At 39.1% G+C, this 16,464-nt stretch overlaps 1 non-coding gene across 1 annotated transcript; it reads right to left on the bottom strand.

The window, feature by feature from the left end:
- Positions 1–16,019: 16,019 nt before the first annotated feature.
- LOC120367419 (5S ribosomal RNA) lies at positions 16,020–16,138 on the bottom strand. Its single transcript, XR_005581809.1, has one exon. It is a non-coding gene; the product is annotated as a 5S ribosomal RNA (ribosomal RNA).
- Between the last annotated feature and the right edge of the window lie 326 nt (positions 16,139–16,464).

Raw genomic sequence — 16,464 nt, 5'->3', positions numbered from 1 at the left:
CCATTCCCATTTCCAAGATGTGCACTGGAAAAGGAAGAATGAAAAAGAAAGCACAAAACAACTGCTTGCTGGTTCCTTTATCTCCTGACTCCAAAGCCTCCGAGCATCTGATCTGCGTAATTGCCTGAGCAGTTTGGGCACCACACAGACACAGTCTTCTGTCATCTGGCTGCTCCCTCCTGGTGTCTCGGATGCATTCGGAAGCCAAGGGTTCCCTGTAGCATAGTGCCAGGGTTGGTCTTCAAAGATGGGAGTTTAGACTTTCAAGAAGGAAGGAGATGAAAAGAAAGGAAGCTGGGGCGTGGGAGGACTCTGAAGACCCACAGCGGGAGGCCAAAGGCCACCGACCTACAATGACTTCAAATGGGGCAGCTATGAAAATAAGACTTTTCATAGCCATTCCCAATTGCTGCAGACTTATGATATCTATTACGTTTATTATATAGACCAACACAGTGTCTTTGCTTAGCAGAATAGTAACTACGTTGATCACCATAACATGGGTCAAGGAGTCAGAAAACTTTAGCTTGATGTCTGCCATTGCCAGACTGACATTAACCTCCCTGCATATCTCTGCCGTTTATGATGTTCACATGCAGGTGATAACTCCTGAGGATAATGTATCAAGAAGGCTTCCGAGTTCTCTGGCTAGGGCATTCTTCTTAAATCCAACGCAATATGGGATGCTGGATTTAACATTCTGTGAATACAAGGGAAACAGAGCTCCTCACCCTGTAAAAGGCTGCTTCTCTTGTGGGAGGGAATTCTTGAATGACTAGTATCGTGCAAGGGTTGTGTTTTTTTTTTTTTTATTATTCATAGGAAAATAGAACTATTACATTATTTGGTGAGGTGAAGCCTAACATGTAGTTGTTTGTGTGTCACATGAAAATAAATTTATAAAACCATAAAATAAAATACTGAAATTATCTAATTTTTAAGCCCTTTAAAAGAAAACAGACTTGTGATGTAAAATTTGTATTTCCATAAAGCATTAGAAATCCAAAGTCTAAACCACTTGACTAGAAATTGAAGATCATAATTGAGGATCTCACCCAAAACCCGACCTATTTAAATGGTTCTTGCTATGCAGTATAATTTTATATTTATACACCCCAGAATCCTGCCTGACAATTGAGCATTCAGAGCCCAAGCATAGAAATCAGACTAGAGGCTAATAGAGAGTTCCTTTCTCCTTGAAAAGCTCGCCCAGTCAGGCAGTGTGAGAAATTTTACTAGGCTTATGCTCTCATCTAACTGTAAGGACAAGTAAATGGCTGGAGTGCCCTTAGGCACTCTTTTGGGGGAAGCCCAGTCATCAACTTCCAAAAACTAAGCTTTTTTTTTTTTTTCTATGAACTTGTTTGTTAATCTCTTCTAGACGGTCACTTTTCCCCATTACTCTGAATAAATACTAAGTTTAAAAAGCTGTTTAAGGCAAATAGCATGGGATGCTTTACTCATAAAAACTGCGAGACACTCAGTCAACATAATGAGGCAGTGGAGTTCCCAGCCAAGTCACTAAAACCCTTCTGCATCTCAGTTTCTCCATCGATGAGATGAGGATAATAACACACATTCCCCTACCTCCTTAAAGATCATTACCTCCCAAGAAACTCCCCACTAGGAACTTATTTATATGAGGGAGTGAGAAATCCCCTAGGAGAGAAAGGAGCGCCCTCCCAAAACGAATGCCTGTGTGTCCATTCATTCAACACCCGCTTCCCGTATTGAGGGCCTTTATAGGTCGGGTGCTTGGATAGTTTCAGGACACAACAGTGAAAAGATGCATGAAATTGTAGCTGAGCAAAGATGAGGAAGGGCAGACTGTCCTCTGGCCTGGCCCTATGGACTTGAGCCGGCTTCTTAGGGAGAGGGGATGTGATTCGAAAGTCACTGCTATTGTCTGAAAAATATCCCCATGCTCTTCAGGGAGCACTTGGCGGTGCTGCGGTAGGATTCCTGTGACAGAATAAGACCCTGACTCCAGGGGCTCTGGTCTGCACACCTGCAGCAGGGACATCAGCTCTCAACTGGGCTTTTGTGGCTTTTAGGAGCTGGGGTTTCTCTATGGTCATGGGCAGCTGGAGCAAGAGAGGAGGTATCCTAGTTAGCTGCAGCTGCTGTAACCGAATACCACAGCCTGGGTGGCTTACACTCAGACACTTAATTCTCACCGTGTGGAGGTGGAAAGTCCAAGACTGAGGTGCTGACAAATTCAGTTCCTGGTGAGGGTGTCTTCGTGGCTTGCAGAAGGCTGTCTTCTTGCTTTCTTACTGTGTCCTCACATAGAAAGCAGAGAGAGAGAGAAAGAGAGAGCACAAGAGAGCGTGAGACAGCGAGCACATTCTGGTCTCTCTTCCTCTTCTTGTAAGGACACTAATTCCATTAAGGGGATAGTACCCTTATGACTTCATCTAAATTTAATTACCTCCCAAAGGTCTCTTATCCAAATACCATCACATTGGGAGTTAGGGCTTCAATATATGAATTTGATGGAGGCAGGGCATAAACATTCACTTCATAACAGGAAGGAAATGGCAGGTAACCTTCAGAGCTAAGAGCTTAGGAAGATCCTCTGGGGAATGCCCAGAAATCATTGTGGGTGAACTTTCCAGGGAGGGCTGGTGGTACCAAAATACTGATTGAACAAAGAGCTGGGGGAATAGGGTTCTTATTGTCATGATGGATTACTACTGCTACTGCCACTGCTGCTGATTGTACTACAACTGCTGGAACTCTCACTGCTGCTACTGCTGCAACTGCTACCACCACTACTGCTACTATTATTTTTAAAATGTTGTCTCCTTGGGCATGGGGAAACACAGATTATTTATGTCATTTTCCGTGATGTAGCTAATATAATCCTGTAAGTCAATTTCTTGCACATCACTTTGACTTTTTTGTCTTTCTTCTTTTCACAGCTGTGGTTCAGGCTCAGCTAGTACTTTCATACTTTCATGGCTGACATTTTTTTTCTTTTTTTTTTTTTAAGACAGGGTCTCACTCTGCCACTCAGGTTGGAGTGCAACGGCATGATCATAGCTCATTGCAACCTCCACCTCCCAGGCTCAGCCTCCTAAGTAGCTGGGACCACAGACAAGTGCCACCATATCCGACTAATTTTTTGGATTTTTGATATAAAAACACAAAATGGGGATTTCACCATGTTGGCCAGCCTGGTCTCAAATTCCTGGAATCAAGTGATCCACCCACTTTGGCTGGGATTACAGGTGTGAACCACTGTGCCCAGCCTGGTTGACATTCTTAATCATGGTTTTTCTAGAACTCTTAAATCATTACTCTTAAAAGAGCCAAAACTAGTTCTTGATTTCTTTTCTAATTATCCTTCCTTTTTGAGGATATCTTTCTGTTGTATCTTGACCACAGCATGCGTTTCATCTATACAAAAGACATTGTTTCAGTCTATTTTTTGGTTTGTGTGAAAATGACTGGATTTCCATAAAATTTGTGTAGTATGACTGATATGATCTGACTGTGAAATCCTCTTGGAGAAGTGGGTTTGAGGAGTAATTAGAACTCATGCCTCTGTAGACTGAGGAAGGGATATGTGGCTCAGAGGTGAAGTCCTGTAGGAGCTGATCATGACCACCCATACCAAGTGTGAAAGTCTTTCTTAACAGACAGATGCCTAGAATTCAGACCAAAAACAACAACAAGAAAACAAAACAAAAGCAGAAATCAGTGTTTATTACCCAGCTTCCAGCCATTCCCTCAAAACTGCCCCTTCAATTTTATTTTATTTTTTTGTGGCAGGGCCTCACTCTGTCACCCATACTGCAGTGCAGTGGCATGATCACAGCTCACTGCAGCCTCGACCTCTTGAGCTCACAAGATCCTCCCACCTCAGCCTCCAGAGTAACTAGGTCTACAAGTATGCACCACCATGCCTGGCTAACTTTTTAAAATTTTTATTATTAATTAATTAATTAATTTATTTATTTTTAAAGAAGGGGTTTCACCATGTTGGTCAGGCTGGTCTTGAACTCCTGACCTCAGGTGATCCACCCACCTTGGCCTCCAAAGTGCTTGGATTATAGGCGTGAGCCACTGCACCAGCCTATTTTTATTTTTTTTACATTTTTATTTTTTTTTGTAAAGATGGGGTTTCACCATGTTGGTCAGGCTGGTCTTGAACTCCCAACCTCAGGTGATCCTCCCACCTTGGCCTCCAAAGTGCTTGGATTACAGGCGTGAGCCACTAAGCCTGGCCTCCTGGCTAACTTTTAAATTATTTGTAGAGACGGCGTCTCCCTGTGTTGCCCAGGCTGCCCTCAACCCCTGGGCTCCAGTGATCTTCCTGCCTTGGCCTCCCAAAATGCTGAGATTACGGGCGTTAGTCACTGTGCTTTGCTCCCCTTCAATTTTAAATGTTTGTGGTTCCTAATGAGCACCTACTTTGCCATGAAGATATGTCACAATTGTATCTGACACTTCCATTCTGAAACTTTCATTTGCTATTCAGTTCCTTCTTAAGCAGCTCTACGTAGAGTGTTGTATGTTAAAATTAAGCAGCTGTGTATTAAAAAGTGATCCAGATAGTTTGAAGACAAGCTTGGTATGCAGATAAGTTTTGTATAAAATAAAAAGAAATGGTTACAGATTTGTAGTAAATGTGATAATTACCTAAAAATATTACAACTTTAGAATTATTTTAAAATTATTTTTAAATTATTTCTATTCACTTTTTTTTTTTTTTTTTTTTTTGAGACAGAGTCTCACTGTGTCACCCACGCTGGAGTCCAGTGGCACAGTCTTGGCTCCCTGCAACCTCTGACTCTTGGGTTCAAGTGATTCTCGTGCCTCAGCCTCCCGAGTAGCTGGGACTACAGGCATCCACCACCATGCCGGGCTGATTTTGTATTTTTGGCAGAGACGGGGTTTCACCATGTTGGCCAGGCTGGTGTTGGAACTCCTGACCTCAAGTGATTCACCTGCCTTGGCCTCCCAAAGTGCTGGGATTACAGGTGTGAGCTACCACACTGTGACTGTTTTCACTTTTAAATAGTGATTTATGTACCAAAGGCACATCAGGTAGTTTAGTATTAGATCAAATTTAGTAAAGGTATAAATCAGTGATGTTTTAGCCACCAGCTTCTGAAACTGACTGTTGTTACTATAAGCAGCACATTGGTTTATTAAAAAGGATATTGGTCACATAGAATTTCTACAAGATGTGGAGAAAGACGTTTGGAGATTTTTTCCAACTTTTTCCCATCTAGGTCAGCAATGCAATACTTGGAGGTGGTGTAACCATTTTTTGACTGTGAAGACGAAAGTCATGCCCTAGTTGTGTTAGCTGGGGTTCTCCAGTGGGGCAGAACCAATAGAAGTATGTAATAATATAAATAATGCATTTATATATATTTTATAAATGTATATATTTTAAAATTTTACCCATATATATGTGAGTATATTATAGATAATTGGCTCACATGGTTGCAAGGTAAAGTCCCGCAATATCCTATATGCAAACTGGGGAATGAGAAAAGCTGGTAGTATAGCTCAGTGCAAGTCCAAAGCCTCAAAACCAGAGAAGTCTATAGTGAGTGCAGCCTTTAGTCTGAGGGTGGAGACCTGAGAGCCCCTGGGAGGCTGCTGTCAGTCCTTGAGTTCCAAGGCCAAAGACCTTGGAGTCTGATGTTCCAGGGCAGGAGGAGGAGAAGCCTCCCTCTTGGGAAGGAGGAGTAAGGAAACTCAGCAAGGTGGAAATTGGCTTTCTTCCGCTTGCATTGTTTCAGCCGAGCTGGCAGCCATTTGAATGGTGCTCACCCACAATGAGGGAGAGTCCACTGACTCACATGTTAATCTCTTCTGGAAACATCCTTACAGACACACCCAGAAACCATACTTTACCAGTCATCTAGCAGCCCTCCATCCAGTCCAGCTGACATCTAATATTAACCATCATGCTAGTGAAGCAGGAAGTTAGAATGATCTTAGGGACTTGAATTCTTTGAGTTAATGCAGCAGTCTTGGACTGCCCAACTCTGAACATTTTTTTTTCATGTTTAACAATCTTTAATTCAAATGTAAAAGTTCAATACAAGCCATTTATAGGGCTTGAGATTTGTTGGTCTTTTAAAAACAAGAAATGGGGAAATGCAACAAAATGATCTTTCCACTTTTCAAAAGCTTTCAAGTAAAGGATAGATCATAGGGCCATAAAAGATCAGTTTAAATCAAACCCACTTTTACCCCCTACCAATTGTCTTACACCCATTCCGCAATCTTAATACATATTCCTGAATTAAGATTTACAGTTCAGCTTTGCTTACATAACCATTTAAAAAATACTTAGCACCAGTGTGCTTCCTATGTAATGCCAAACAAATCATGAAACTACTTCAATATGCATTTTTTCTTTTTAAAACAAAGGGGGCAGTTATCTGTAGAAAGCAATACTCAGCCTCCAGATACATTTCCCAGAAATGGCATATGCCATTCAAAGGCCTAGACACTCACATGCTTTCAATGTAGAATACCTAGCCTAATGTGCATAGAAGCATGAATGGCAAAGTTGAAGATCAATATTATAATTATTTTTCTATTTATTTGAAGCACAGTAAAAAAAAAATTGGTACACTTTGAACATTTTTTTATTTGAGAAAAATGAACCCATATTTGGTGCAATCCCTGTAGTTGGGTGTTCTGTTACTTGCAGACAGATGCACTCCAAATGGACATTTTCTACAGTAAGGCATGGCCTTATTCCCATACTGTTAAGGAAGTTATTATATAATATTGAAACCTGAAATTTTACTGTGTGCCTCTCCTATTGAACACAAGCTCCTTGAGTTCAGAAATTATCATCTCTGCATTCCCAGTATTCTAGCACCTCCTGGCAAAAAGCTAGCACTTTATAAATGTTAGGAGAATAAATGTGGTGAATAGCAGCCTTTTATCATTTACATATTCTATACTGTCTAATTGCAAGCTTAGACACTCTGAGTCATATTTAGGAGATTTGGTGATTCATTGGATGTGGCAAAAAAGAGAGAGAAAGAAGGGGTGAGATTAAAGATGACTTCTAAGAGTCTGGATCAAGCTATTATAAATGAATTGAATGATAGTTGCCAAAATAGGAAATACAAAATGAGCAGTATGTTTGAGAAGACAATGGGGTTTATAGCTGTATAGACAGATAAGAAAACTGTGGTTGAGAGGATTCACTATCTTACCTAAGATCAAATCACCAACAAGTGGCAGAGCAAGAATTCAAATTCAGGCAGCTATGCAACTTACCTTGATATCTATTATTAAGATATACTTAACCTTAGCTCCTGCCTGAGAGGAGCCATACATTTCAGCCACAGCAGTACTATTGGAGAGACTAAAATGTCTACTCTGTTTCTGCGAGCATCTGTGAGCACAGCCAGGAGCTGTGACCAGGATGTTTTAACTGCTGAGAGCATCTAGGCACATTAATATTAATGTTAGTTCTTTTAAAACATCGTCAAATTTTTAGCTGGGCACGGTGGCTCATGGCCATAACCCTAGCACTTTGGGAGGCTGAGGTGAGTGGATCACCTGAGGCCAAGAGTTTGAGACCAACCTGGCCAATATGGTGAAACCGCGTTTCTACTAAAAATACAAAAATTAGCTGGGCATGATGGTGGGCGCCTGTGATCCCAGCTACCTGGGAGACGGAGGCAGGAGAATTGCTTGAACCCGGTAGGTGGAGGTTGCAGTGAGCTGAGATTTCGCCACTGCACACCAGGCTGGGTGATAGAGTGAGACACCATCTCAAAAATAAAAAGTTATCAACTTTTTTCAAATAAAATATTTCTAAATATCAAAGTAAAAGAAAGCTGTATTTCTGGGCTGCAATATCCCATGTATGATTATGTATACATATGAGTGTGTGCTCATTGAATACTTCAAATTTTGCCATCACATTTTAAAAATTAATTTTATGAAGGAAAAGTCCTATTATAGAGTATAAAATTTTAAGTGCTTAAAAGTCTTCCCAAACAAAAGACAACCTAAAGAATTGTAACAGCAGCATCCATCCACCCCTCTTTGTATTGTTTTTATCTGTATACTAGGAATATTACTTAATTCAAATGATTAAATGAGTTAATACATTTAAAATACTCAGAATCATATCTGGCACATAGTATGAACTTTGTAAATATTGGCTACAATTCTGAATGATAGTTTTAATTCCAATTTTCAATAACTATTTATTGAATACCTACTCTATTCCAAGCATACATGGACTCAAAATCCTGCTGGGTTTAAAAATAGCTTTTTCAGGAAAATAAAGGTTAACAAATTTTCATCCTTTAAACTAAGGTAGGAATTTAAAAAAATTATTAACATTGGATTTGCAAAAATTGCTTTTCTCTAAGTCATGTTTAAGCTAAAATTTCTCATCAAGCATAAACCGATCACATGCCGTAATTGTATAAAATTTACTTCAACCTCACATGGAACAATGCACATTTCTTTAACAGGCTGGAAATCACATATTTGTTTAAACAATTGGAAACTTTACAAAATCTTGTATTTAAGATATTACTTTTTAATATCCTTGCATTAAATTAAAATGATTACTTTTTAATATTGCTGGAAACCATCATATCCCCAATTGTAAAGATATATTTCTTGTGTGATTTTATTATATGCTTAATAATAGTTACCTGTGAGCTCAGATTTCTTTTGAATAAAATTGATTGGAAACAATATCTACCCTAAAGCATCTTTAATGTCATTATAGATGGGTAGGAGTAAATTAAGCGGTATTTAGGCACCAAAGTCTTTAATTTCATTGCATTCGAGTAGGAGTTAGACATTATGAGGTCCAATTTTAAAAGTCGCTAATGTTTTTACATCTGAGTAGGAGTAAATTAAACAAAATCACTCCTGAGCTGCTAATATCATTTTAATTGAATGTCATTCGGTTTCTAACTGCTGTTACAACACTACAGATAATGAGGCTGTTTCTACAAAGCATCTGAGACTAGGGTTGTGGCTGCTGAAAATAAAGCTATAGGTTAGGAGATGATAGGGCAAGCTCTGGAACCTGCAAAAATAAGCCAGCTGCCGTCGATGAGAGAAGTGACTTTCTGTTTGGTGACTTGACCTACATGAATTAGAACTACTGGATAATGGACTCTGAATATCTGCTGGCCACAAGCTGGATTGTTATTCCTGAGGGGAATTGACATTGGAAAACGACATTCTCCCTGATCCTGAGATTTGTAGACTCCGAAAGCTAGAAGCACTAATCCCATTTATTTTGCCACTATGAATTATTCATAGAGTTTGATTCAATGGAAAGTTTGATGTTGAGATAATAATTAAGAAAGACATCTAAAAAAGATAGACTGGTAACTTGAAGACATTCAGAGAAATACAGTCAATAAAGTTTCTTCTGCACCTAAAGTTATTTTTCGAGATCTTGAAAGGTTTTAACAATTGGAGGAAGAAGAGTTTTAAAAGTAAATCCAGGTTTGGTATCTAATCCATGTAGCATGAATACTATTATTCTCTACTGAAGCTGACAAAGTTTTGACTGGGAAACAGATTTAGAAATAAAAACTGCTATTAGTCCTTTTTAAAAATGTGATTTTTATTTTTATCGAATGCTGTTCATATAAACATTGCTTTACAAGTTGAAGGCAGTTAACATAAAACAACTATTGCCTATCCCTTCCCATCCAATATAATGCTTTTCAATTTGTTAGCTGTTTTGTTCACCATTTTCCTCCATTTCTAAATATTAATTTAATATATATATATTTTGAGATGGAGTTTCACTCTTGTTGCCCAGGCTGGAGTGTAATGGCATGATCTCAGCTCACCGCAACTTTTGCCTCCCGGTTTCAAGTGATTCTCCTGCCTCAGCCTCCTGAGCAACTCGGATTACAGGTGTGCATCACCATGCCTGGCTAATTTTTGTATTTTTAGTAGAGACAGGGTTTCACCATGTTGACCAGGCTGATTTCGAACTCCTGACCTCAGGTGATCCGTCTGCCCCAGCCCCCCGAAGTGCTGATATCACAGGCATGAGCCATCACACCCAGTCAGCTTATTTTTAAATTTTCAGCTTTAGAAACTGTCTACTGACTTTGAACTATGCAAGATTAGAAAGCAGCATTCTTTGACACTTCCTGCCACCCCCACATGCCTCCTTCTAATACACATACATCAGCGTTTTTTTAAAAATCATATTTAGTGTTTGATTTTTATGACTACGTAAATAATACATGACACATACTAACAATGCATTTTCTTTTTAAATACAACTTTTTTTTTTTTTTTGAGAAGTAGTCTTGCTCTGTTGCCCAGGCTGGAGTGCAATGGCACGATCTCGGCTCACTGCAACCTCTACCTCTTGGGTTCAAGCTGATTCTCCTGTCACAGCCTCCCTAGTAGCTGGAATTACAGGTGCTCGCCACCACACCTGGCTAATTTTTGTATTTTTAGTGGATATGGGGTTTTACAATGTTGGTCAGGATGGTCTTGAACTCCTGACTTCAGGTGATCTGCTCACCTTGGCCTCCCAAAGTGCTGAGATTACAGGCGAGAACCACTGTGCCTGGCCTTAAATACAACTTTATTTTATTATTACTGAAATTAATGATTGCCTTTAAAATATATTTTATTTTCTAAGTATTAATCACTAATTCTTCTCCAAACTCTCTACTAGAACCATGAAATGCCTCTCAGTGGGACCACACACATCACCTAATCTCTTAGTTCTACTTTACATTTTTCCCTTAAAAATATCTCCCTGGTCCCCTTCTGTCATTTGCTCTAATCAGGAATGAGCTACCTAGGCCTACTCTACAGCTGTCATTTTAGGGCTCATCTTCATTCCTTTGTACACAGGTTACCTGGTGCAGTAGAGACCATTAATTGACCTTAATTATCCATTCACCCTCTCACAATAGTATAATGAGTAGAATTTTTATCTGGTAACATGGTTGCTGATGTTATAAATAACTCTGCATTTTCCAGCCTTTCTTATTCTAGGTGTGGCTATGTGGCTACATTCTGGCCAACAGAATGTGAGTGGAAATGTTATGTAACAGATTCTGGAAACTTTTTTTTTTTTTTTTTTAAAGACAGAGTCTGGCTGGATGCAGTGCCTGTAATCCTAGCACTTTGGGAGGCTGAGGTGGGCAGATTGCCTGAGCTCAGGAGTTACAGAACAGCCTGAGCAACATGGTGAAACCCTGTCTCTACTAAAATAAAAAAAATTAGCTGGATGTGGCAGTGTGCGCCTGTAGTCCCAGCTACTCTGGAGGCTGAGGCAGGAGAATTGCTTGAATCTGGGAGGCAGAGGTTGCAGTGAGCTGAGATAGTGCCACTGCACTTCAGCCTGGGCAACAGAGCAAGACTGTCTCAAAAAAAAAAAAAAAGTTGCTCTGTCGCCCCAGGCTGAAGTGCAGTGACAGGATCTTGGCTCACTGCAACCTCCACCTCCCAGTTTCAAGCAATTCTCATGCCTCAGCCTCCTAAGTAGCTGGGATATGGGTGTGAGCCACCACATCCAGCTAAATTTTGATTTTTTATTTTTTTTAGTTGACTCGGGGTTTTACCGTGTTAGCCAGGCTGGTTTTAACTCCTCAACTCCTGGCCTCAAGTGATCCACTCACCTCAGTCTCCCAAATTGCTGGCATTACAGGTGTGAGCCACTGTGCCTGGTTGACAGTTTTTTTTTTTTTTTTTTTTTTTTTTTTTTTTTCTTTCAGCCCTTTCAATATTATCCCTTGCTTTCTGACTTAAATGATGTCTGATGACAAATCAGCCATTAATCATATTGAGGATGCTTTGTTACATGTTGAATCACTTTCTCTGTTGCTGCTTTCAAGATCCTTTCTTTGTCTTTTGACAGTTTATGATGTATCTTGGTGTGAATTTGAGTTTATCCTGTTTGAAGTTTGTTGCTTGGATGTGTAGATTTATGTCTTATGTCAAATGTGGGAAGTTTTCAACTATTATTTATTTAAACATTCTCTCCGTCTTTATCTTTCTTTCCTCTTTCCTGGAACTTGTGTTTTACATGTATTGGGATGCCTGATGGTGTACCACAGATCTCTTAGGCTCTGTTCAGTTTTCTTCACTCTTTTTGTTCCTCAAACTGGATAATATTAACTGATCTACCTTAAAGTTCATGGAATCTTCCTTCTTCCTGCCTGAATATGCTGATGAGTCTTTCTAATGAAATTTTCACTTCAGTTATTGTATTTTCAACCCCACATTTCCATTTTTTAAAAGTTTGTATCTCTTTAGTGATATTCTCTATTTGATCAGGCATCATTAAACCTTTTAGTTTTTTATACCTGGTTTCCTTGAGCTCTTTGAACATATTTAAAACAGGTGGTTTAAGTTCCTTGGCTAGTAAATTCAGCATTTGGGTTTTCTCAGATACAACTTTTACTGAATTCTTTCTTCTTCTTCTTCTTTTTTTTTTTTCCTGTAGATGGACTATACTTTCTTGTTCCATAATTTTTACTGATGTCTTTTTTTTTTTTCCCTGTTTGTGGACCATACCTTCTTGTTCCTTTGAATGCCTCATTACTGTTTTTCTTTGTTGAAAACTGGATATTTTGAATAATATAATGTGGCAACTCTGGAAATCAGATTCGACCTCCTTCTTAAGGTTTATTTTTGCCACTGCTTGTTGTAGTTGTAGTTGTGTGTTTAGTGACTTTACTGAACCAAGTCTGCATTTTTTGCTATGTGTGGCCAATGCTGTCTCTGTTCTATTAGTTTAGTAGTCGGCTAACGATTGAACAGTTGCCTTAGATGCATGGAATTTAAAACTCTTCCAGACTTTGTGGAAGGGCCATGTGTATGTTTGGGGGCATGCCTTCCAACACTCAGCCAGACAATCGATGACTCTGCATTTGCCTTCACTTCCTGCTTGTGCACAGCCATGAGGTCAGTCAGAGAGAAGGTCTTAGGGCTTTCTCTGGTCTTTTCTGAGTATGTACATTGCCTTGGATATGCATGTGGACATCTAGATTCCCAGAAGTAATCAAAGCCCATATGTAAATCTCATTCTCCTGGCTTTCTTCTCAAGATTTTGATTAATGTATTGTTTGCTACAAATGTTATCCATTGTCTCAGGCAGCAACTAAAACGTTTGCCTGGAAATATATTTGACAAATGACACGTGGGTAGTGGATTTAATATTTAGTTACTCAATTAGGCAAAATAAAGATAAGCCTTTTGAGTGGGTCTTTTGGGAAGCCATCAGACAGATCATATAAAGACAATTTTTTTCAAGTGAGGTCTGTCTGTTCTTTACGTTACCAAGAATGTGGGCTATTATTTTTAAGGATATTGCTTAACTGGAGAGTAAGGGATGGGTCTAGGGAAAGATAAAATGCCACAAAGCTCACTGTTATTACCAATATTCATTTGTTTTTCTTGAAAACAGAAAGTTCCCTTGTACCTCTTCCCAATCCATTCATCTCTCCCCTCCAATCAGAAGCAATATGGATGTGATTTCTATCGCCATAGGCTAACTTTACCTATTCTGAAACTTCATGTAAGTGGAATCATAAATTATGTACGTTTAAACAAATTAACCTTTTTATTTTGAGACAATTTTATATGGATTCACAGGCAATTATAAACAATAATAGAGAGATTCTGTGTAAAATTTACCCAGTTTTCCCCAATAGTAATGTATCGCAAAACCATAGTACAACATCAAAACAAGGATACTGACATTAATACAGTCAAGATACAGAACATTTCTATTACCACAGGAATCCCTCATGTTGTTATTTTATAGACACACCCACTTCCCTCCTCAGCCCCTCCATATCATTAATCCCTGGCAATTACTATTTTTTCTCTATTTCTTTTTCTTTTTTTTTTTTTTTTTTGAGATGGAGTTTCACTCTTGTTACCGAGGCCGGAGTGCCATGGTGCGATCTCGGCTCACCGCAACCTCCGTCTCCTGGGTTCAAGCAATTCTCCTGCCTCAGCCTCCTGATTAGCTGGGACTACAGGCATGCACCACCATGCCCAGCTAATTTTTGTATTTTTAGTAGAGACAGGGTTTCACCATGTTGACCAGGATAGTCTCGATCTCTTGACCTTGTGATCCACCTGTCTTGGCCTCCCAAAGTGCTGGGATTACAGGCTTGAGCCACCGTGCCCAGCCCTTTTCTCTATTTCTATAATGTCATTTCAAGAATATTACATAAATAAAATAATATAGTATGTAACCTTTTTGTTTGGCTTCTTTTTCACCGAATATAATTCTCTGGATATTTGTTCAAATATTGTGTGTAACCATAATTTATTTCAAATTGCTGAGAAGTTTTCCAAGGTATGAATATACTGCAGTTTGTTTAAGCATTTACTCATTTAAAGACAGCTGAGTTGTTTCCAGTTTTGGTTATTATGGATAAATCTGCTATAAACATTCATGTACAGGTTTTTGTGTGAAAAGAAATTTTCATTTCTCTTGGGAATGCACAAGATTGCAATTTCCAGTGAAACCATCTGTGTCTGGTTATTTCTTTTTTGGGAGTTTTAAAATTATGAATTAAACTTTCTTAATAGTTATATGGCTATTCATATTATCTATTTAATACAAAACACTATTTGGTAGTGTTTTGCGTTAAAAAAAAAAAAGATCCTGGAAACCACCATTCTCAGCAAACTGACACAAGAACAGAAAGTCAAACACCGCATGTTCTCACTCATAGGTAGGTGTTGAACAATGAGAACACATGGACACAGGGAGGGGAGCATCACACACTGAGGTCTGTCGGGGGGACATAGAGGAGGGATAGCGGGGCATGGGGAGTTGGGGAGAGATGGCATGGGGAGAAATGCCAGATATAGGTGAAGGGGAGGAAGGTAGCAAATCAAACTGCCATGTGTGTACCTATGCAACAATCTTGCATGTTCTTCACGTGTTTCCCAAAACCTAAAATGCAATTAAAAAAAAGACTAAAGGCCGGGCGCGGTGGCTCAAGCCTATAATCCCAGCACTTTGGGAGGCCGAGGCGGGTGGATCACGAGGTCAAGAGATCAAGACCATCCTGGTCAATATGGTGAAACCCCGTCTCCACTAAAAATACAAAAAATTAGGTGGGCATGGTAGCACGTGCCTGTAATCCCAGCTACTCAGGAGGCTGAGACAGGAGAATTGCCTGAACCCAGGAGGCGGAGGTTGTGGTGAGCCGAGATCGCGCCATTGCACTCCAGCCTGGGTAACAAGAGCGAAACTCCGTCTCAAAAAAAAAAAAAAAAAAAAAAAAAGATCCATTTTGGCTGAGTGTGGTGGCTCATGAGTGTAATCCCGGCACTTTGGGAGGCCAACGGAGGTTGATGGTTTGAGCCCAGGAGACTGAGACAAGCCTGGGCAACATGGAGAGACCCTGTCTCTACAAAAAATACAAAAATTAGCCAGGTATGGTCTCACATGCCACACAGACAGTTTAAATTTTTATGTAATTACATTTCTTAATGGTTTGTTATGTAGGTTTCACTTTTCCTTAAGAATAACTCCCAGGTCTGAACTTGCGCAAACATTCTCCTGACGTTTTCTATTTTCATTGTTTAATTTCTGAGTATGCATTTAAAACTTCAGTTTGTCTGGAATTTATGTTGGTATACCAAGGATATATGGCTGTAATTTTACTATTGTTATTGATCCCAGAGGGATAATTAGCAAAATGTATTAAGCAAATCTTTTCCCTAAAGAAACTTGCCTCTTATTTAAAAAATTAACCTTCTTTTCTGCTACTGATTTGTTTTCTTTGTCATATACTTAATTTTTATATGTTTTAGACTATTTTATTCTACTGGTCTTTAGATTCTTGCCACCAAAATCATAATATTTAATAATTGTAATTAATAATATTTAGCTTAGCACTTTTCATAACTTATCCTTCATTGTTAATTTTTCCAGACATATTCTATTATTTGCTGTCAGATAAAAAATATTCTGTTGATATTTCATTGCTTTTACATAGCATCTTTTTTTCTTTTTTAAAATTTTTTAAATCTTAAAATGCCTACAGCACCTGGTATTCCCAGGCGATCTCCCACCCAAGTACTAACCAGGCCCAATGCTGCTTAGCTTCCGAGATCAGATGAGATCGGGTGTGTTCAGGGTGGTATGGCCGTAGATTTCTTTTTTCTTTTTTAAGTTGTCCTCAGTCTATAATACATAGCAATTATCAATGGAAAACTCCATAATATTTAATTTTCTTGTCTAGATATATGCCACATTTATTCATTTATTGAAATTTTGCTTCATTAACCACCTTCAACAAAGTAGTTTTCTTCACAGAAAGTTTTATTAACATATTTTTGGGCAATTAGCAAGGCACAGTGGCTCATGCTTGTAATTCCAGCAACTTGGGAGGCTGAGATCACTTGAGCCCTGTAGTTTGAGGCTGAGATGAGCTATAATTGCACCACTGCACTCCAGGCTGGGTGACAGAACAAGACCAC

The sequence above is a fragment of the Saimiri boliviensis genome, chromosome 12, assembly GCF_048565385.1.
Source record: "Saimiri boliviensis isolate mSaiBol1 chromosome 12, mSaiBol1.pri, whole genome shotgun sequence".
Taxonomy (NCBI): Eukaryota; Metazoa; Chordata; class Mammalia; order Primates; family Cebidae; genus Saimiri; species Saimiri boliviensis.
Note: the sequence above shows the minus strand (reverse complement) of the source record. Positions and strands in the feature narration are given on the sequence as shown.